The sequence below is a fragment of the Cucurbita pepo genome, chromosome LG01 (genome assembly GCF_002806865.2).
Source record: "Cucurbita pepo subsp. pepo cultivar mu-cu-16 chromosome LG01, ASM280686v2, whole genome shotgun sequence".
Taxonomy (NCBI): domain Eukaryota; kingdom Viridiplantae; phylum Streptophyta; class Magnoliopsida; order Cucurbitales; family Cucurbitaceae; genus Cucurbita; species Cucurbita pepo.
The window spans coordinates 11,978,782-12,003,126 of NC_036638.1; the positions used below are offsets into that span (position 1 = coordinate 11,978,782).

General features: G+C 33.9%; 1 non-coding gene across 1 annotated transcript; it reads right to left on the minus strand.

Annotated features, from left to right (window-relative positions):
• Nucleotides 1-16,892: 16,892 nt before the first annotated feature.
• Nucleotides 16,893-16,964, minus strand: TRNAQ-UUG. Its single transcript has one exon. It is a non-coding gene; the product is annotated as a tRNA-Gln (tRNA).
• Nucleotides 16,965-24,345: the final 7,381 nt, after the last annotated feature.

Here is a 24,345-nt window from a genome sequence, read left to right on the forward strand (position 1 = left end):
AATCACTTATAGTTTTAAGTTTATTATGCATAAAATTATGTAAGCGAAACTCGATTGACTGAATGAGGAGCTACCGATCTACAATGTGCATAAAGCCTATGGCCTATTAGCTCAGTTGGTTAGAACGTCATGCTAATAATGTGAAGGTCATTGGTTTGACACTTGCATGGGCCAATTTCATTTCTTCTTAATAATATCTTTTCATGATACGGGGTTACAACATTACGAACTTTAAAGATAATGACTTAAAGTTTTAAGTTTATTATGCATAAAATTATGTAACATAAACTCGATTGACTAAATTAGGAGCTATCGATCTACAATGTGCATAAAACCTATGGCCTATTAGCTCAGTTGGTTAGAGCGTCGCATTATTAACGCGAAGGTCACAGGTTTGACACCATTGGCAATTTCATTAATTTTTAATAATATCTTTTCATGATACGAGTTAAAACACTACGAACTTTAAAAGATAATGACTTTTTTAAGTTTATTATGCATCAAGTTATGTAAACGAAACTCGATTGATTGGATTAGGAGCCAACGATCTATAACGTGCATAAAACCTATGTCCTATTAGCTTAGTTGGTTAGATTGTCGTGTTAATAATGTGAAGGTCGTAAGTTTGACAATTACATAGGCCAAATCTCATTAATTCTTAATAATATCTTTTCAGGATAACCTTTCACAATTTTTCTTTAATCTGAGCCGTGATAGGTTCTTCTATGAAGGATGCAATTGGAGGTTTTCTGAGAGTCCTTTCACGAACAAGGAGGTGACTTTCACAATTTTTCTTTAGATCTAAGCCTTGGAGGTTTTCTAAGAGCCCTTTCACGAACAAGAAGGAGGTAAATGACTTTCACAGTTTTTCTTTAGATGTAAGTCGTTCGATATGTTCTTCTATGAACGATGAAATTCGAGGATTTCTGAGAGTTCTTTCACGAAAAAGAATGTGGTAAATGAACAAACTTTGAAGGCCAGATTCAGTATTGTGACTGTCAGTAGAGAAAATTTTCCGGCAAGCCACATGTCAACTTGCGGGAGGGAAAGCGCGTCAGACAGCAGGCAAGCCGCGTGTCAGACAGCCGGCAAGCCGCGTGTTAGACAGCCTGAGGGACACATATTGACGATTGGGTGGAATAACTCGTCAGGCATGTTGTAAAGTGACGCGTCTGCAATTGATATGCGACCCATGGTAACTCTTCCGACCCACGCCCACGTCTAGCCCAGTTTGACTCGAAGGATGTTCGACCCGATCCGCATGGTGCCACGCTTCAATGTAAAGAATTTCACTTCCTAGCGCGCACCTCCGGTTTTTAACCCACGACTCATCAGCAGCTGACCTTTCTTTCTCCACACCTTCTTCAATTCTCTTCACAAGCTGAGAAATTACCTTCCCATTTTCTTCCTTCTCCTGTTTGAGATAGAAAGAACTCTCACTCAGCTCAGCTACTTCATTCTCTAACCTTTCAATCTCCATTTCTAAAAGCTTTCTTTTCATTTTCAATCTCTACTTTCTCCTTCAAAAGGCACTCGTTCAGCGATTTCAACGTCTGCAACTGAGACTTCTCCACAGATTTATCCACGGTAGATTTTGGTTGTTGCTCTAAATCTCTGTTCTCCTTCTGATAATCTGGAAGTTTCTTTGGCTCATTCTCCGATCACCGTGTTCAATCCTGATTCCTTCTTCAATTTTCTCGTCTCCGATATCGCGATTTTGACAAATCCGCTGCGTATCCCCTCGTTTCCAACGGCTTCCACCGCCTCACAACTACCGCCGTCATCTTTTTCTCTGCCGTGTTCTTTCGCTTTCAGATCTTCATTTTGAGCCATCAAGAGAAGACCTTTGTTTGTTGCATCATCAAAGGCTAGGTTGATTGTTTCTTCCACCATTTTATCAGCTCGACAATTGCCCCTCTGCCACAGTTGTAACATTTGTGGAAGTTACAATCGTTCGCATAGTGACCATATTTGTGACATTTATAGCATTAAATGTTGGAGTAAATTGATCGGCTGCCTCTTCCTCGACTGCGTCCTCTTCCACGCCAATTTGCTTGGCTCGACTGTCCCTTCTTCTTATAGTATCCTTCATGACTGCTGCCTTGACCACCATGACCATATTTACTACTTTCACAACCAAAACCTCTACCTTCAAAATTTTGAGAGTAGAGTACCTTTTCATCTTTGATTGACACCTTGGTTTGAAGTGCTTGATCAAGTGTTTCCTTCTTCTTCTTCTTACATTGCTCGTGTGCCTCAAGAGAACCAGCTAGCTCGTCGACTATGAACATCGCTAGATTCTTTAACTCTTCTATCGCGCATAAAACATTCTCAAAGTTGTTGGTTAATGACCTTAAAATCTTCTCCAAAACCCGCGTCTTGGCTAACATTTCTCCATTTCAGTTGAGTTCGTTTACCACAGTTTGTACATGCGTGATGTAGTCAGATACACTTTCTAACTCATTTATCTTCATGCTCTCTGACTTGCCACAAAGAGTTTGGAGACGCACTTGCTTGACTCGATCGATTCCTTTGAACATTTATCCTAAAGTGTCCCACGCTTCTTTTGAAGTAGTTGCACTGGCAAGCTTCTCAAAGCCCAACTCGTTGATGACTCGGAACAACATGTATAGTGCCCCCTTATTCTTTGATCGCACCTCTTTTAACGCCTTGTTTCGTGTCGCTGTATAACCCGTGGTATCTTTTGGTTCTTCTAACCCTTCTTCGACCACCTCCCATGCATCTTGAGAACCGAGAAAAGCTTTCATATGAATGCTCCAATTCTTGTATGGCGGCACTACTTGTATGGCGAGCGTATACAGATTTTCACCGATCACAAGAGCTTGAAATACTTATTCACTCAAAAGAAACTCAACATGAGGCAAAGGCGTTGGTTGGAGTTAGTCAAGGATTACGACATTGAAATAATGTATCACCCCGGTAAGGCTAATGTCGTAGCTGACGCACTAAGCAGGAAAACAGCTTACTCTTCGGCATTAGTCACAAGAGAGTGTAGGTTGCAAGAGGATATGGCGTCGGCTGAAATAGAAGTGGTGACAAGAGGTGCAGTTGGAAGATTGAGTCAGCTTAGAATCATAAATGCTCAGAGAAACGACCCTCACTTATACTCAATTTGTCAGCAGAATGAGGCAGTCAGAGAAGAAGGTTTCACCCTGTCTTCTGATGGAGGGCTACTGTGGCAAGGTTGGCAGATAGTCAGATCAAGGAGGACCTTTTGACTGAAGCCCATGAATCGCTATATTCAGTACACCCTGGTAGTACCAAGATGTATCATGACTTGAAGAAGTGCTATTGGTGGCCAGGGATGAAGCGAGAAGTTGCCCTTAGAGTTAGTAAGTGTCTCACGTGCCATCAGGTGAAGGCTCCTAGACAAAAACTCTTAGGCCTATTACAACCCCTAGACATTCCACAGTGGACGTGGGAGGATATAGCCATGGACTTCATATCAGGATTTCCCAAGACCTCGAAGGGATACACAGTTATTTGGGTGATTATAGATAGGTTGACGAAATCCGCCCACTTCATTCCAGGTAAGGCTACCTATACGGTGGATAAGTGGGCAAAGTTGTATATGGAACAAATTGTCAGACTACATGGGATTCCAGTCTCCATTGTGTCAGACAGGGATGCACGTTTTACCTCCCACTTTTGGAAAAGCTTGCAGAAGGCAATGGGGACCCAACTCAAATTCAGTACAACGTTCCACCCCCAAACTGATGGCCAAACAGAGAGATTGAATCAGGTTCTAGAAGACATGTTGCGGGCATGCGTGGTTGATTTCACCTGCAGTTGGGACGAATACCTTCACCTTATGGAATTTGCATATAATAACAGTTACCAGGCAACCATTCAGATGGCACCTTTTGAGGCCTTGTACGGGCGAAGATGTCGGTCCCCAATTTTCTGGGAGGAAGTGGAATATGAAAAGACAGAAAAATGAGGCAGAAATATGAAAAGGCAGTGGGTAGGTCTGCCACCTACCCAAAATCTTCTCTTTAAATCTTGTTGGTGAGAGGCCAATAAATTCGAGGGAGGGGTTGAACCAAGCTGTTTTTGAAATAAGAAGGAAAAAAAAAAGAAAAGGGAACATTGTAAGAGTCGTAGAAGCTGAAGAAGGAAAGGAAGGTCGCTGGAAGGAAGGAGCTGAGCGTTGGATTTAACGAACCGTTGGACCCGACCCGACCCAATTAGCAGATTCTGATCCACTACCAAAAAACTAGGCTCGAAGGACCTAATTGTAGATCTTTGAACGAATTGGAAATTTGTTGAAGACCCGAAACAAGCTCGAAAAGTCTACAACAAGTAAGTAACCGCATGGAGCAAGTTCTAAGAAATGCTTGTAGGAGTCGGTTTGGATTATGGGCAAATGATCTAGTATTATACTTAGGAGTTTGGTTAACATTAGTTTCATTTATGGTACTTCGATAACGTGAGTGTTTATACCTTGATTACAGTTAGGGTTATATAGCTTCCGCATGCATTATTGTGAATTTCTCTGATAAGCGTTTGGGTTTATGTGTTTCCAAGGAAGTCGAGATAGATTGTTATTTCTTGATTTGCATGATAAGTACGATGTGAGCCTTGATACTTTGTGCTGTTTTTTTTTTGGGTGTGGATAGCCCCTTTATTGCCCATGTGTGAATTGGACTATTTTGTTATGTGCTAGATAGCATGAATTATGAATTTCGTAGATTATGGGTTACCGTCTTTTAGTTGTCATCTATTGTAGATATGGGTGGCCTTAGTAAGTATCATACTGTAGTACCACGTCAGGGGTGCCTAGTGGGGAGACCCATGGCCTTTAACTGATCTAAACCCGACCGGGGTGTAAGACAGGTAGTTTACAGACCTAGCCCGGCGAGGCGTAGTGATAGGTAGTTACTGATTCTCAGGAACAGGTAGTTAAGGCCAGACACCACTAGGGAAAATCCACTGATTTAAGCTCATTAGATAGTTAGGTATGGAAAAAAATCCATATCAATGAGAATCCATGGGGTCTTCTTTTGAGACCATAGTAGTCTTTGCTAGAGATAGATTCGAGCATATAGTCAAAGTTTCCGTGAATAGGATTAAGTCCGATAAGAGCCTACAAGTAGGTTCTTACTGAGTATTTTTATACTCATCACATATTGCTATTTTTCAGGTGCTAAGTAGACCAATGTCGGAGGCGGGAATGTGTGGAGCCGTGCGGCTATAGTGGAGACCCTTAGATCGAGTCCTCTTTGTCCATGTCGTTTTTAATGCCATTTTGATGTTTATTTTGGGAAAACTTATGCTATTTTGTAACTGTTTGTCTTTTGTTGTGTTTCCGCGGATCCCGTTATGTTTTGGAACTATTTCGATTTTTAATGCTTATTAGATAACATTAATTTTATTGTGTCTCCCGTCTTATCAAATGAAAATGTTGTAAGGCTTTTTATCCTAGAGTCCACGTAGCGATTCGTGATTCGATGCGTCGAAGAACGGTTGTTACAGATACCCTGCATCTCCTGATTTTCTTCATTTTCACTATTATTGATGATGGGAATTTGAGGATTTTCACTATTATTGATGATGGAAATTTGAGGGTTTTATGATGCAACAATTGTAGGGATGTTATTATTGATGATGGGAATTTGAGGGTTTTATGATGCAAGGATTGTGGGGATGTAGCTTATGATGGGAAATTTAGAGTTTTATGATGCAAGAATTGTGGGGATGTAGCTTATGATGGGAAATTTAGGGTTTTATGATTCAAGAATTGTGGGGATGTAGCTTATGATTGGAAATTTAGGGTTTTATGATGCAAGAATTGTGGGGATGTAGCTTAGATGGTAGAGCTCATTTAGCATGCAAGAGGTAAGGGGATATCCCGCATCTCCAAAAGAAACTGTTTGTTATTAATATTTTACTTCTATTCAACCTTTCCGTATTTATGACATAATTAGCAGAGATATTTTTTCATTTTCACTAGAATTGATGACGGGACATGTAGGGTTTCTGATATAAGTATTGTGGGAATGTAGCTTAGATGGTAGATTGCTTGCTTAGCATGCGAGAGGTAAGGGGATCGGATCAATACCCCATATCTCCAAAAGAAACTATTCGTTATTACTATTGTATTTCTATTTAATTTTTCCTTATTTATGATATAATGAATAGTGTTATTTTTTATTTTTACTATTATTGATGACAAGATGTTTAGGATTTTGTGACGTAAGAATCTTGAGGATATAGCTTAGATGGTAGAGCGTTTGCATCCCATGTGAGAAGTACTGGGATCGATACCATGCATCAACAAATGAAACGATTACTAAATATATTAGTTCTTATAAACTTTTCCTTATTTACGACATAATGATGATGACGGGAAGTTTAGAGTTTTTTTTATGTAAAATCGTGGGAATGTAGCATGCGAGAGATACGGGGATCGATACCTCGCATCTCCAAAAGAAACTATTCGTTATTACTATTTTATTTCTATTCAATATTTCCTTATTTATGACATAATGAGTAGCGATATTTTTTCATTTTCACTATTATTCATGACGAGACGTTTAGGGTTTTGTGACGTAAAAATTGTAGAGATGTAGCTTAGATGGTAGAGCGCTCGCTTTGCATGCGAGTTGTACGGGGATTGATAACCCGCATCTCCAAAAGAAAGTATTTAATTTGTTATTATATTTTTTTATTTTCACAATTATCGATGCCCCGCATCACCAAACCAAACTATTTGTTATTAATATTTTGATATTTTTTTATTTTCACTATTATTGATGATGGGACATTTAGGGTTTTATGATATAAAAATCATGTGGATGTAGCTCAGATGGTAGAGTGCTTGCTTTGCATGCGAGAGATACGGGGATCAATACCCCGCATCTCCAAATAAAGACTATCTATTGTTAAATATATTATTTCTTTTCAATTTTTCCTTATTCATGACATGTTGGGTAGCAATATTTCTTCATTTTCACTATTATTGATGACGGGAAATTTAGGGTTTTGTGATGCAAAAATTGTGGGGATTCAGATGGTAGAGCGCTCGCTTAGCATGTGAGAGGTATGGGGATCGATACTCGATACCATGCATCTCCAAAAGAGAGAAATTATTTTTTTAAGTATGAGTTAATTTAACGTGTTATGTAAAAGGTGGGTACGAGAGAAAAAGAAAAGATACTTATCTAAAGATTATTATATCATTATGGCTATGTCATTGTAATGTCCCACAAGCACATATAAAGAGAGGACATAACAAGCACATATAGAGCGAGGACATATTGCAAGTAAAGAAATCAATATAGTAGTTATACTGCTACTTGTCGAGAGGTTATACTGCTACTTGTCGAGAGGTTATACTGCTACTTGTCGAGAGGTTATACTGCTACTTGTCGAGAGGGAATTTGATGAATTCCTCGAAAGATAAGAACTTATAGGAGATGCATATGATGGAACTTCTTCACAATTGCAATATACCAATGAATATTATTGTTATTTATAGCTTCTATCACAATAATATAAAATTTGGGGTCAAAGCCTATATTGGACTGAAAACCAAAGCCTATATTGGACTGAAAAGACCATTCACCATACGCTTGTAAATTAAATTATATCTACCACCTCTGAAATTTTCCACGGCAAACCTTCCAACAGCTTGCACTTCTTCATCATTGACATGGTCGAATCTTACAACAAAGTCTAATTGAGCTTCCCTCTATTAGGATAGCTTCGAATCAAATTCTTTAGTTTGGACAATGGTTGCATTGTCTTAGTCAAACAACCGAGACTAATGTATTACCAATAGTATAAACATTTTGTACGTGTATTTTCTTACATATTAACAATTGTATACAAATAATAATTAACTTTATGAGTAGAAGTTTGGATGGAGTTTTATTAAATAGGTAATCTTAAATTATATCTAAAAATATATAAGATTTTTTTTTCTTTTTATATACATTTAGGAGAACAAAACAAAGATTGAAGAACAAGTCTTCTTGCCATGTTTTAATTTTTATTCTTTCTTATTCTCAAAGATTAAAAAAAAAAAAAGTTATCCTCTCTCAAATATGGTTCGTTATTTGATTATTTTCTCTTGAGTGAATTTTAAGTGAAACACATTCTCTACCCAAGTAATTGCAAGATGCAAGCTTCACACTAAGAGGAATCGAAGTCTCAAGTATCAACGTCCTTAAGTGTCAATTTTTATATTCCATCTCAACATAAATTAAACTTATTTTCATGAAGATATCTATTTATAAAAACAAAATATCTCAGAGTCATAAAAATAAAAATGAGATATAGATACTAGACATAAATATGATACCAAATAGATATGGTAACATGTCATTCTTAAGAAACTAGGACACCGATGTGACAATGATACATTAATTAAAAAGAATTATTTCAAAAAAATTATCAATTTTATATTAGAAATAAATTCATATAAATAAGTTTATATATTTGTATACTTAAAAAAAAGCTTAATGTACGTTTCACTTTCAAAATATATTCAAAGTCAAGTGTCTGATACGATGGATTATAAATTTGTAATGTATCCATTGTATTAACAAGTGTTTAGTATATGCCTAACGCAGGTCAGATTAGTGACACTAAGTTATTCTCATGCTTTCTTTAACCCATTTAAAGTAGTTTAAAAACCAGCACGTCAAATATTATAATTGACTGACTACAACTTCAATTTTGTACTTTAAAGATGGTTTTGACCAAAGAGAAATAAAATCCTTAATTTAGTACATAGTAGTAAAGATGGACATGAGAATGAGTTATTCTAATATGGAAATAGATTTAACCTTAAGTTATATCTCATATTCTCTTTTAATCAATTATTTAGTTTTATTTAGTATGTTTTAGAAAGATACGTCCATCAATAGCAAAAAAATAAAATAAATAGAATAGATTAAATTAGCTAACTAACATAATTAAAAAAAAACATAAAGGATGAATTGATTAAATTGGCTAATTGCTAACATAATTAAAAAAAAATGTAACAAAGACACCCAAATAAGATTAGGAACACAAGTAAAAAAGAAAAAAAAAAAACACAAACAGCCAAAAATCAAGATTTAGAAAGTGTTAAACTATTTTGATATATATAGACATTTCAAGACTTTACTCATGCAATATTCCCATGAAATCTAAAGCATCATAAAATTTAGAGAAATGATTGAAATTGATGTCATGTTCATATAGGTTGACTTTAACACAAAGGACAAATCGAACTTTTTTAAAGATAAATTGGGGACACCAGCCTAAGCTAATCAGGTAGGTGGCCTTACTATCCGTATGGTTATATTTGATGTTTACCGTGCCTGTGGTTCTGAAAGTGTCATATATATTGATATGTGTGAAATGTTTGTAAATCGATATGCTTATGATATGTTATAATATGTGAATTGTATGATAATACTTACGGTACCATGTGTTCAATGGTATATTTGAGATAGGATACGAGAAGGATGCACTAAACGTAATGTAACGATAGGAGTAAGACATGTTCATGAAACGTTATGGTTTGGTTACATATCGAAGTGCTATGGGTATGACAGATTGATAAAAGCGATATGGTCACGATTGATTCATAAGACAATACGATTAGGTTATGGGTAGAAAGGGATAGGACTATGATAGATTGATAGAATGATAGGGTTATGATACGTTCTTGTAACGTTATGACTAAGGTACGTCCAGGTAACGACACAACTATGATATGTCTAAGGACGTTAAGGCTATGATAAATTAGGGAAGGATATAACCACAAAATTTTTACGATATGATATGATTATGATACGACATGTGAAGGACGGATATATATCCAACAAGTGTCAAAGAGGGACGTGAGAATAAATTATTCTCAAGCTTTCTTTACATCCGTCAAAGAGTATTTGATAAGCTTTCAAAATTAAGGGTCTTCTTTTTTGTTCTTCCTTCTTTCTCCCTTTTCACGTTTAATTTTTTTTTAATAAAAAAAAAAGTTTAATGTGAGAATGAAGAAGTTAGAAAGGAGAAAGAAATGAATGTAATAAAACTTCTCCGTCGGTAGGAATGGAAATGGTGAATGGGTCCTTGACGATAGTCGACCACTATACTCTGGTTTTGGATGTAAGTGATGATTATCAGTCATATGAGTTGTGTCAATACCACACCGTTATCAAGAGGAAGTAAAGTAGAGTAGATCAAGCGATCCATTTGTTGAGAGTACGATAAGAGGCACACAAGTAAGAATGTTGGATATAACTACTCTTTCACATCTGAGGGATGAGTCTCAAAGATCCAACTACAATATCAAAGAAACTTCGGGTGGTAGCGATTGCTTGCATTGGTGTCTCCGTGGTATCCCAGACACATGTAACATGATTTTTCTTGCTCAAATATAGCTTCATTTGTCTTAAAAGTTCACTTTTGAGTAATCCTGGAAGGCTTCTTAATTTGCAGCCTCTGGTGAAGATGATCACTCCGAGGTGGGTTTGTTAGTGAAGATGCAATTATATAATCAGGGTTTTATATCAATGGTTCCATTTATATCTATAAATGAAATTTGTGGTGTATTTTTTGGAAATTCAACAATAATCATCGGTTATTTGGTTACCATTCTAAAGAAATTCAACTTTCGACCTTTTGTGAATGCTCAAAGCTACTTGCAAAGTACTGTCGATTATGATCCATAATACTCACCGACTCGAAATTGAGGTTTGTTCATGTTTGAAAATGTGACAAACCAAAAGACAAGATGCTAATTAATATTGTTTGTGATTGTTGTTCTGAATTCTTCATCTTTGAATACATAATTTGGTTGGCTTATGAATTTTTCCATCCTTTAAAAATATTATTTTTTTAGTTCAGGCCTAATTTCATAATAGGCGATTGAATCACAATATTACAATATTGTAAGTTGCTTTTAAGATTAAAGGTTGATGAATAAAGTAATTACGGATGCATATTATTTTGATCTAGCACATAAATGCTTCTTAAGGTTATAAAGATCATTTGAATTATAAACCCTTTAATTCAAACAATATTTANTGGGTGGTAGTGATTGCTTGCATTGATGGCTCCGTGGTATCCCAAACACATGTAACATGATTTTTCTTGCTCAAATATAGCTTCATTTGTCTTAAAAGTTCACTTTTGAGTAATCCTGGAAGGCTTCTTAATTTGCAGCCTTTAGTGAAGATGATCACTCTGAGGTGGGTTTGTTAGTGAAGATGCAATTATATAATCAGGGTTTTATATCAATGGTTCCATTTATATCTATAAATGAAATTTGTGGTGTATTTTTTGGAAATTCAACAATAATCATCGGTTATTTGGTTACCATTCTAAAGAAATTCAACTTTCGACCTTTTGTGAATGCTCAAAGCTACTTGCAAAGTACTGTTGATTATGATCCATAATACTCACCGACTCGAAATTGAGGTTTGTTCATGTTTGAAAATGTGACAAACCAAAAGACAAGATGCTAATTAATATTGTTTGTGATTGTTGTTGTGAATTCTTCATCTTTGAATACATATTTTGGTTGGCTCATGAATTTTTCCATCTTTTAAAAATATTATTTTTTTAGTTCGTGCCTAATTTCACTATTGAATCACAATATTGCAATATTTTAAGTTACTTTTAAGATTAAAGGTCCATGAATAAAGTAATTACGGCAAGTTCTTTTTATGCATCTTATTTTGATCTAGCACATAAATGCTTCCTAATTATTTTATTTATTTTTTTATGAATTAGGTTATGAAGATCATTTGAATTATAAACGCTTTAATTCAAACAATATTTAATAACTAATCATTTTAATATTTATACTCAAATATACTAACAAGTACTAATAACACTAGTCTCAATGACTTAAAGAATACAACTATTATTTCGAACTATAAAGAATTTAATTCCAACCTATTCTAATGGACAAACGCTTTATTAGACTCTATTGTAAGATTTCACTTCATCAATTTAAGTAGCGTTCAACTACAACTATAAATATCAAATTCTTAAGTATTCATGAACAAAATCGGCCTAACAATGTCTCTTGGAACTATTTACCAAAGGTGTTAGAATGAGCCGTGTGGAAGGGTTGCCTTTAGATGCTTTAGTACCAATTAAGGATGTCAATATCCTAGTAGTGCAGAATGCAGGAAGGTTCGTAGTTGAAAAGAATAACGAGAATAGTGGACATCGTTTCATCTACAAGCGTGTGGTGAACGGTCTGGTTGGTATGACTAGAGAACGTCGTCCTCGCAGAATTTATATTATTGTGATAGAAGTTATAAATAACGATGATATTCCTTGGTCTTTTATTACAAAGGTGCAGAACTTTTAAAGAAGTTCTCGAGTTCCTTGTCCCCAAGTAGCAATACAACTACTAGAATGCTATCTCTACTTATAATAAAGCCCTCTCTCTCTCGAAATATATATGTGTGTGTTTGTGGATGTATTACTCTCTTTTATTAATGAAATATGGCATAGTCATAATGATATTATGAGTATCTTTTCTATCCCTCCCTTCCTTATCGCTATATAAAGAATATGAAGATTATAAGTAAAAGATGTACAAGTAATTTGTTACTTTTGAACTTAAAATGCTTATAATTCAATATATCTTTGTTATCAACAATAATTATCAAACGGTATATAATTTTGTCCAAGTAAGGTCGCTTCTCATTCCCTGTATGATATCATAACACAAAATCGAGCGGAAGGGTTAACGATAAAATGATAACAAAAACCCATTCGTCGAACTAACTATAAAGGAAGGGTTGGTTGGAAACCATGTCTATACTTCTTTGCTTTAATCACAAGTAACTAAAGATATATAAGAACAACAGAATATGGCATGCCCAGTCAAAACATAAAAAATTTCTTGCCATGTTATAGTTAATGAATATGGTATGAACAAAGATCTGACGTCACACTTCATGATTGGAGACAAATACAGTGAGCTATGGTCGTCCATACCGTCCTTTGGTCCAATTATGTCAAGCAAATGTTGCAGCAAGCAAAGAGTTTTTAATAAGTTCGCTATTGCAAAGAGCTCGGTTTAAGGCTCAAATGTCTCTGATGTGAAAGGCGCACCAATTCAACGAGATTTAAGTAACCATGAATAAGACACATGATACAGCTTGTAAATGAAACGATGTCCATAACTCTTGTTATTTTCTTCCACTACAAACCTTCTAGCCTCTTGCACTTTTTTGTCATTGACATCCTTAATTGAAATTTGAATTGAAGGAAACACTTCTCCACAACTCATTATGGAACACCTTTGATAGATAGTTTCAACAGATTTACTTTGCCGAGGAATACTTTAAAATTCGATATTTATAGTTGAACGCTACTTAAATTGATGAAGTGAAATTTTACAATAGATGTTAATAAATCGTTTGTCTATTAGAAGAGAGCTTGGAATTAAATTCTTTATAGTTGGGATAAGGGATGTTTTAGTCAAATTAAGTATACTTTTTAGTTTTAAAATAAATTAATTTTTTAGTTTAAAATAAATTGATTTTTTAGTTTTAATTTTATTCCTAATAAATTAATTTTGATGTGGTGTTATGTATTTTAATAAAATTAATATTAACTTAATCAACAAAAATTTGTATTTTTTTAAAAATTATAAGCTAAATTAATAAAAATACCATTGAACTTTGCACTTTATCTAAAAAAAATATTCATAATTTTTTTAGAAGTTTCAATAATACACTTAATCTTTAAAAAAAAAAAATCTATAGAAACTATTAATTTGTTTTTTAAAAAAATACAGTTGAATTTTCAAAAAAATAAAAAATAAAAAAGCTTCCAAACTACTCCATAACTTTCACAAGTGTTTAAAAAAAGATAGATTGGGAGAAAATTGTGTTCATGGGGAGAAAATTGAACGTTATTTTAGGAGAAGGTTTTCAAGATCAATATAAGATCCTGAAAACATAACAAGAAGTAATATCCTAGCTTAAGGTCGCCATTAAGAACCTACTAGTAGACTACTTACTAAGTTTTACTCACTCCATGTTTATCATTTTTTTTTAAATAACTAAGAGTTGGTCGTGGATGAGAGTGGACTTTGGAGTGTGGGCCATGGACTAACCTCTGTTTTTAATCTAGTATTTTTTGTTCTTCTTTTAAGTCTGCTTCTTATTTTGTGTTTGTAACGAGTATGTATATGTAACACCCAAAAAATGAAGGAAATTATCTCCCATACGAATAAGCCACTCATGAAAAACCGAAAGGATAGAAAGGAAAAAAAAAATTAAAGAATTAAACAAGAACAAAGGACTTAGTCCAGTGACTCGTGTACCCTAACAAGTGATTTCAAGGAGTTAAAAGGCCTTTTGAAAACGATTGGAAAAGAAAAAGTATATCAAAAGGGCAAAAAAGTCATTTGATCAATTATCAAGAATCTTTCCGGATTTGTAATTCCTTATCTAGAAGGAATCTCATGATTCAAAAAAAGGGAAAATGATAAAAAAAGCAATGAGAAATTTGTAGAAAAATTATGGATTTCTAGAAATAATAAAATATTCGAAAAGTGGCAAATTACCAAAATACCCCTAGAAGAATGGATAATTATAGAAATGCCACTCTAATTAGAATCAGAGCATCTACCGTGACCATCCGAGCAAAATCTTTCGAACTCAAATCTCAACCGTCGGATCTCCTCCAAAATTTGATATGATCTAGAACGAACACGCATGGATCATCACATCCAACGACTAGTATTCAAAGCCAAGGTCGGCAAGGCTATGATCGGAGTTGATATCTCCAAAAAATTATTCAGAAAGTTCGATCTCTAAATAACGAAGATGCTGGAGCTCTCAATGTCGGTTTAAGCTCCTTCTATAAAGTCGGAAGTAGGAGCAACAATACGGAATAAGAATCGAGAAAGGTCGATCCCCTAATTGAAGGCAATAAGCGTTTAGATTATGGGTCTCCTACCCTCAGATTTCTTCCAAATTCGAGAGCAATCCTCCACCATTTCTCTTCAAACTTATTCCTACAGTTTCTCAACAAGATTACCCACAAGTTCTATGACGGAATAGAGTGTTGAAAGTGCCCAGAAACCATTCCCCCAATTCAATCCGCCATTGAAAAACTTCAAGAAAAATTTGAAAATCCAATCCGAGGATACATGATGACACGTCGAGCAAGAATGATTCCAATCAGTTTCTGCACCTCCAAGGAATGCTTCCATAGAAGACCATGAAGAAAAATAACCTCGAGAGCGTGCCAAATTGAAGGAAATAGGTTTCAAAATTAAATTCGAGATAAGAGTCAAAATTCCTATCTACGGTCTCTTTTCCTTCAAATTAAGGATTCCTCTAGCTTCAGAGGAAGAAGTTGAGTAAACTTGATGAAGAAATCGAGAGCTGAAACGTCGTAGAATAAGTTACCCACGAGATAAAAAATCTGGCATTTCGAGTGAGTTGCATAACGAGAACGATTTCCGGAAATTAAGGTCCTACACTCAAAGACGTTCCTCCAAACCAATTCCTTTAGCCTGAAGATAGGATATGGAAGAGGTTCAATGAAGAAATAGAGTCTTGAAACCCCTAGAATCGGCTACCCAATAAGAAATCCTTTGTTTTATCTCCAGCGATAAATCAGATTTTGGATGAACTTTGGTAGCGAATATCTTAGGCTACGATCCACGAGAAGTTATCAAATAAATCCCTAGCCCTTTCTTGTAACATCCATCTTTAAGTTTCATGAAGAAATCGAGGAGAGAAACGTTGTAAATGTGGCTGTACAGGCCGATTTTCAGATGGCGGCGATGCGAAAAATGCGCATCTTCTTCCTGTTCAGAGGAAGAAAGCATTGATACGGCCAGTTCAACTGAACTGTCCAAGTCAACTTAAAGTTTGATCTTTTCTCGAGTTTTCTCAGTAGATCTTATTTTATGAAATGTTGTATGAATCCTTATCCCAAGAGGTTATATAAGGTAATGAAGTTTGGGAGTTATTGGAAAACTTTAGTTAGCGAAACCAAGATATGGGAGAAAATGCTCATCGCGATCCATATGACTTTACCTCCTAGGATAACTAGAGTGGTATCCCTGAAATAATAGATTCCCCAAATGTACCCTTGGTCTCTAGTAGATACTACATGCACAATATCATGCTGGGCTATTCCTAAGAACTAATAAGTTCCAAGCTTGACTCAAGACGTTATGCATAAACCTAGGATCACCAAGAATCCAAGAAAACACCTAGGTTAATGCAAACATCATGCTTAACAAGTTGCTAGGATCCATGCCTGAAGTAACCATTATCTCACTTCACGAAGTGTACCGCGAGGCCCCTATTTCTCTTTAGGTGGGATGCTATGGTATATGTACCATGAGCAGGATTCCATGATGAACTTATTATCTCCCTCACCTAAATGAGATTCCCTGCACCACGATTTGCTAGCAGGATGCCACGATTATGACAACGCCACCTATGCACTCATGGGGAGAAAATTAAGAGTTACTTCGGAAGAGTTTTCATGGTTAAAATACGATGCATGACATGACAACCTCTAAGGTTTAATATCCTAGCTCAAGGCTTAGACATGCTCCAAATTACCAACTATTTTCTGTAAGGTCTATTTTATATGACATGAGAATAAATTCAATTCAAGTTGGTTGGAGCAAGTTCGGAACCTAAAACTCATGCTAGTTATTATGGGTTCAAATGATTACGGAGGTCATGTTCATGAAGCCTTGGAAGGCATTGGAAGGCATGAAGCGGAGCAACTTCGAAATAACTCAAGAAAGTTACACCTTATGCCTCAAGAAAATTTGTGTTTTCGCATCGAATGCTAGGTAACACCCTTTTGTTTTAAAATGTCTTGTGTTGTCGTTCCTTATTCTGTGTTTTCGCATCAAGGTCATTTCATAAAGGTCCTACTAGGAGTTGAATCTAGGTCGTTGGATTCAAAGTCCAAAGTGCTAACCACTACACCATAGAATCCCTTATAAAAATTTATTTTGGAATGGTTTTCCTATTTTATGCAGATTCCACAAGAAGAGAGATCCTATCACGAGTCAAACTCAAGTTATTGGATTCCAAGTTCTAGAGTTGTTTTATCTAACTCGTTGTGATCTTGAGCACCTTTAGAGTGGTTGCAGAAGTATCCCTCCAATGTTGATTGAAGCTCTTGGAGAACATGTAATTTTATATATTTCTTATAGTTAATTTATATATTGTTGTATATTACAAACAAATTGAAATAATACTTTACATCCCAGTCTTTCTTTCTTCCGTGCAAAACTTAACATGAAAACTATATTATTTCAATATTCACTCGAGAAACAAGGGGTGAAAACTATATTATTTCAAACCCTCCATTATTGCTTCTACTTTGCGTGAAAATGCTTCCACTAAATCATGTTGCTAACTAGGTTGTTTGATTTGGTTCAATTCTTGGGTCCACTAGATTGAATCGACCTAGCTCAATAAAATTCTTGATAATATAAAAATTATAAGTTTCTTAAATTAGGTTAACTTAAAAGTTTAACCCCTAATTTTTTTTTAGAATGTTTAGCTTTATTTCTAGTTGATCTCTAAATGCTTAAAAGTATCTAATAAGACTTCTATTTAAGGAACTTTTCTCTTTAAAAAATGTAAGACTTCAGGTTTATTATTAAGGAATTTCAAATGAGTGATTTGATATATCATAGAGGACAAAAATATTTATTTGTTTCAAATATCTTATGTTGACCATTCTTTTTTGTCAAGTATTTTGAATATTATCATTGTGAATTACTAATGGCATTAGATTGAATCTCATTAATAACAATATCCCAAAACTCAGGTAAAGATGACATCAAAATTAATACTTTAATTTCATCTTCAAAATTTATTTCCACTTGACTGTTAATCATAATAGTGACCGTGCACAAATATTTACAACCTTAAAAGGTAGAAATTATAAGGAGTACAAGAGAAGAGTGCTTAAAATAGTTTCAAAATATATAAAAAAAAAATAGTAGGAATTGGTCAAAGTCAACATNAATGAGGGTAACATTTTTTTTTATTTCTATACTATATTAGGCCCTTTGGTTTGTTGGCTTTACAGATGAGTTTACCATTTACATGTTTTCATTTTTCTACTTTGTCTGCTTGCATTTAGAAATGAAGCAAAATTAGTCTAAGGGTTTAGATTGTTATAATTCTAATTTTTAACTAAAAAAAAAAAGTCTCGTTGTCATGCTTAAAACTACCCTAAGGGTATAATCGACCTATTATCTATTGGCTTTATTGCCTTAATCTTTTGATGATAACAAACCTACCTTCAATTATTAACAATTCTTAGTATTTTGTCCACAGTGTAAGGTTGGGAACAACGATTTCAACGTCTTTTTTGGTTCACTCAAATTAGAGATAAAACGAAGAAGTTCCAGTCAAAACAAATACCCAACGTGATGATGTGGTGGAAAAATTGACATCATGGACCAATCAAATTCAAAACAAGATACCTGATGTGATGATATGGTGACAAAATTGACATTATGGACCAACGGCAAAATTGACATCATAGACCAATCGAAGTATGACATTTATAAATTTGGTAGAGTAACAAATGCTGGAGTTTTCAATTACATTTATAAAAATTTTCCATTACTTTTAAATTATAAAATATTTCAATTACATTTATAGTTACCTTTTAAATGGAAAGAAATTATAAAGATTTCATATACATTTTATAAAAACTGGTTATTACTTTTAAATCGAAAGAAATTATAATGATTTTATTTAGTTTTCATAAAAATAATTATTTGAATTACAAAATCATTTCAATGGGAAGGATTTCATTTAGATTTATAAAACTTTTAATTATTTTTAAAATGTTACTCACAGTTTTCATTAACATTTTTGTATAGTTTATATATATATATAATAATAATAATAATAATAATAATAATAATAATAATAATAATAATAATAATAATGAATTTAAAATGTTCTTTAATATTTATTTAAAATTATATATATATATATATATATATATATTTAAATGGAACATGTTGTTTATAATTTTTTACATAAATTTAAAATAAATAAATATTATTTTTCGTGGTCCACGTTTCCGTTCACGTTTTAGTGGTCCATATCAATTCCTATTTTTACAACTTAATCACCATTTAAACTCATTACCTCTTAATATTTTTCACAACACAACACATAAAGAACATTTGTTTACTGGATCTAATTTTTTTTTTAAAAAGCCTCCATTGTTACTCTCTCCAAGCTTCCAATTCTATTTTTTTTATCTTATTCTTGAGAGAGTTGTCTATTATTTAAGAGTGTTTATCTTATTCCGGAGAGAGATGTCTATTATTTAAGAGTGTTGTGGTGTGTTTCTTATCTTATTCCTGAGAGAGATGTCTATTATTTCAGAGTGTTGTGGTGTGTTTCTATAAGATTTCAGACAATTGTACTGGTTTGATCTTGAGCCGTGGAAATGATTGAGTTTGCTCTTGAACTCGTAAAAAGATCGGTGTACTGGTTTGATCCTGAGCCGTGCAAAGGATTGAGTTTGCTCTTGAACTCGTAAAAAGAGCGGTGTACCGGTTTATCCTGAGCCGTGCAAAGGATTGAGTTTGCTCTTGAACTCGTAAAAAGTGCGGTGTACCAGTTTGATCCTGAGTCGTGCAAAGGATTGAGTTTGCTCTTGAACTCGTAAAAAGAGCGGTGTACCAGTTTGATCCTGAGCCGTGGAAAGGATTGAGTTTGCTCTTGAAGTCGTAAAAAGAGCGGTGTAGCGGTTGGGCTCTGATCCGAGGAAAGAGTCAGAAAATTTTATTCAAAGTTTTATTCAAATTCCTACTATAAAACTAAGGTGTTATATTTTCTAACCCTTTTCCTATTTAAGTTCTAAATTATTGTTAAGTTTTATTGCATGGTATCAAGTTTGATTGTTATTAAAAAAAAAAAAAAATTAATAACTACATTGTTGAAACCCTATTCACGGGTTGTCATATCGATCCAACATTATCCTTCTACCAACAGGAGCAAAAGGCAACGTTACTATGTGAAACTAGTTTCATGTCATTTATTCAACAATAAGGGTGTTAGCATGCATTTGGAAATGAACCCTTATTTAAAAAATTTAGATAAAATAGAAAAGAATTGTTATCTCAAAGACAATGATACTATGTGAAACTAACCTCAAGATGCTTCCTTAACTCTTAGGGGCGGTAAACCAACGGTTCCTTCATCCAAGACCCATGGCCCAACTCCCAACATGGAAGGGATAATCTATAGAATCATTCCAAGAACCCTAACGGATGGGTTACAAACTCACATTATCAAGCTCGACAACAAACAATGTCGCCGGCAAACTTAGGAAGACTACATGAAATTACGAATATATCAATGTAGGATTTTTTAATTTACCGATTTTTAACATGTTAAATTATGTAAAATTACTCGCAAAGAAGAATATTTTAGAGAGCCCTTCCTTTTTATTTAAGATTTTGATATTTAAGAAAAGAGAAAATGAATAGAAATAGGAGACATTTTATAGATTTAGGAGGAGTAAGTGAAAACAAAAAGGGAGTCATCGACCCATTTTCGGTGGGTTCTCCAAACACGGATTGCAAGTTAAAAGAGGTTTAAAACAAAGTAAAATGTTTTCTCGAAATAGAAAAAAGAATTAAAATATAATGAACATATATATTTACATTATATTGCAAATTAAAAGAGGTTTAAAACAAAGTAAAATGTTTTCTCGAAATAGAAAAAGAATTAAAATATAATGAACATATATATTTACATTATATTGCAAATTAAAAAAGGTTGAAAACAAAGTAAAATGTTTTCTTGAAATAAAAAAAGAATTAAAATATAATGAACATATATATTTACATTATATTCAAAATAAAGTTTATAGGTTCAAGTACAAAATAAGGGAAATGTTGAAAAAAATCATTTTAAAATATCAAAAATAGCTGGTGTTGTTTGTCTAATTGAAAACAAAGTAAAATGTTTTCTCGAAATAAAAAAAGAATTAAAATATAATGAACATATATATTTGCATTATATTCAAAATTGAGTTTATAGGTTCATAGTACAAAATAAGGAAAATGTTGAATATGGAAAATATGGAGTGAGTACAAGAGTTAGCGTAAGTTAATAGTGGGTGCTTGGATACCACAATGATGATAACAAACCTACCTTCAATTATTAACAATTCTCAAATGCTCTACCACTGAGCTATGGACCCATTTCGCATGATTTCAACTTTAGTGACTCCTTCTACCGAGTGTCAAAACAAAAGTGTAAAAAGTGTGTCCAAAATAAAAGGGCCCAACCAAGTTCAAACGGGTGACCGGTCAAATTCTCTACCACTGAGCCATGGATCCATTTTGTAGGATTTTAACCTTAGTGACCCCGTAGACATAGTGTCGGTCCAAAAAGTGTAACAAATTTCTATCCTAGATAGAAGGGCCCAACTAGGTTCGAATTGGTGACCTCTTGATCTGCAATTAAATGCTCTAACATTGAGCTATGGTCCCATTTTGTATGATCTCAACCTTAGTGACCCCTTCTACAGATTATCGGTCCAAAAGTGACCCTACCGAATCGACTATGGACCAAGTTTGTATAAATTGGTGGATTACCTATCTAGAATTAAACACAGGTCGTTAGATTCAAAGTCGAAAGTGCTAACCACTACACCATAGAACCACTTGTTAAACTTTATTTTGGCAGCGATTTTGATAAGCGTCAACAACGCTGGATTTTGCAAAGCTAGAGGTCGTAGTATCCTTAGAGACTTTCACAAGGTGTTTTCAACTTCTTTTATAGGTAATTGAACTTTTGAGTCCATGCAAATGATTGGTTGGATTAGTATCAGTTTGAGAAGACAGAGGAGAGAAGAGAGACTTTGTTAGAAACTCTCCCATAGGTAATCTCCCAAGGTGTTTTCAACTTCTTTTATAGGTAGAATTTTAAAATCAAACCACAACAAAATTTACTTTTATCTAGCAAAATTATTTTTTGTTTCAAACAAGATTATTCCCTTCTTTTTCTAAAACTAAATTTGACTCTCCCAATAGATTTTAATAGTTTTGTTAATTAAATTTTCTTTAAATTTGTTGTACACAGAGTACAATGGAAATAATACTTTTTTTTATTTTTTTTTTTTTACAATTTTGTAATTTGTATGGTATTATTGGAGGCTTTTGAATGAAATATGATAATTGATTCTCTGTCCTCTTTGACAATTTTAGATACCTCCATATCCGATATTTGATGCGTCACGTTTCATTATGAGATCTGCCCTTGGGTCAATAAGACTTAAGCAGAGAGTTTATTTGACTAATGAATTGATTTTTTTGGGTTGTAGAGATATCCCTTACAAATCAAGACTTTGTATTATTTTGAAGACACTCATCAAGACATTTGTAAATGTCCGTGATATCTTGAAGGATATAAGACACGTAATAGAGAACCAAATTTTTTTTTGAAGTTGGCTTTTCTAGGATACGTCATCACCAAATTTTGAAACAAAGACCATTGGATGGGTTTTAATAAGGCTCAAATAAATTTAAAAATAAAAAAAACCAATCTTAGTTTGATATTATTTGATTTTGGGTATGGACACAACTAGCTGATTTCTTTTGATTACATTAATGAATGTATGTAGATGTTTAAAGCGTTGATCTTAATGGTTTTAGAAAATATCAACACATCATCAATATAAACTATCGAAATTTTTTGAAAGGATTGAAAATATCATTCATAATCTTCTGAAATTCGGATGGAGCGTTTTTTAGCCTAAATGACATGACGTTCCCCTCATATTTTCTAATTGGACATTAAATGCTATTTTATATTTGTCCTTTTAAGAAATTAGAATTTTCCGAAATCCCAATTTCATGTCGAATTTTATAAAAACATTTGACTCTAAATTCTTTTTATCAAATCATTTTTGTTTTGGATTGGATATCTTATTTATTCTAAAACCTTATTCAAAGGTTTGTAGTTAATTACTGGTATCAGAATTTCTGGTTTTTTTTCACCATGTTGTTAACCTAAAATGTCAGAAATGACAACCGGCTCTTTGGAGACCTTATCAATTTCCTCTACAAAATATCACCTAAAATGTCACAGTATTTAGTGTTTGATACTTTTTGACTTAACCCTAGGGTTCTATTTACGGTGAACTTGTGATTATTTTTGTCAAATTATATATTTGAATACCTAATACATTAAGATATAATATCTTATTTAAATAATATTAAAATGTGGTAGAATATCATAATATATGTTTAATTAATATGAATATCATTCAAATTTTAAATATATATTTTTATTTAATGTTTATGATACACATCAATTATTTTAATATTTAACATATCAAATACGTTAATATGTTTTGATATTATACTTCAAGACTATAGGAACTTTCTCAGAGGACCTGAGAGTTACATCGGCCCACAATGCATCTCATGGACGATGCAAAACTATGGTGGCGCTTGAAGGTGAATTGTATAAAAAACTGGTCATGCACCAAAAGATTATGGGAAGACCATTGATGGAATTGAAGCACTCGACGCTCCCCTGTATGGGTTTCCAATCAAAGACCTAATGTTTGATGTTGACTCTTTTGAAGAAAGAGCCACGTGATCGAACAACAAGAAACGTGGCGGTATCTCTGAGAACTCTATCACACACATAAAAAAACGTGTCCAAGAGTTAGACATTACACAGAAAATCTGGCTTTCATCGAGGAGACCCGAGTTTGATTCTCGACAATGAAATTTTATTTTCTTATTTCTTTTATTTTATAGTTTCATCTTTTGTCACCAATTATATTTAAACTTTACCTAGGTTTGAGAAGCACTATAATGGATGAGTTCAATAGTATCTTAAATTCAAAAGGCTTTTATGAACTTGGTTTGAGAGGCACTATAATGGTCAAGTTCAATAGTATCTTAGATTAAAAAGACTTTTAACTATTAAATCATAGATATTTGGTTCAATTTCAACCAGTGAGGTTGAGGTCATTCAAATGGTTAATGTGATAATTTGGTCATTTTCAAGGTCTCTTTTGTTGAACGTCATCATGGCTGAGATGACTGAGATGAGCACCAGAGTGAGTTTGACAAGGAGGGTCGTAGAGAACAACACCCCAAGCCAAGCTCATGTTGGGCTTAACAAACTGAAAATCCAAAAACACAAACCCTTAAATGGGAACCAGGATGCTAAGGAATTAAAAAAACTTTATTTTTGATGTTGAACACTACTTGAAGGTTACAGGAACTTGCTCATAGGACCTAAGAGTTACGTTGGCCACAATGCATCTCATGGACGGTGGCGCTCGAAGGTGGATGATATAAAA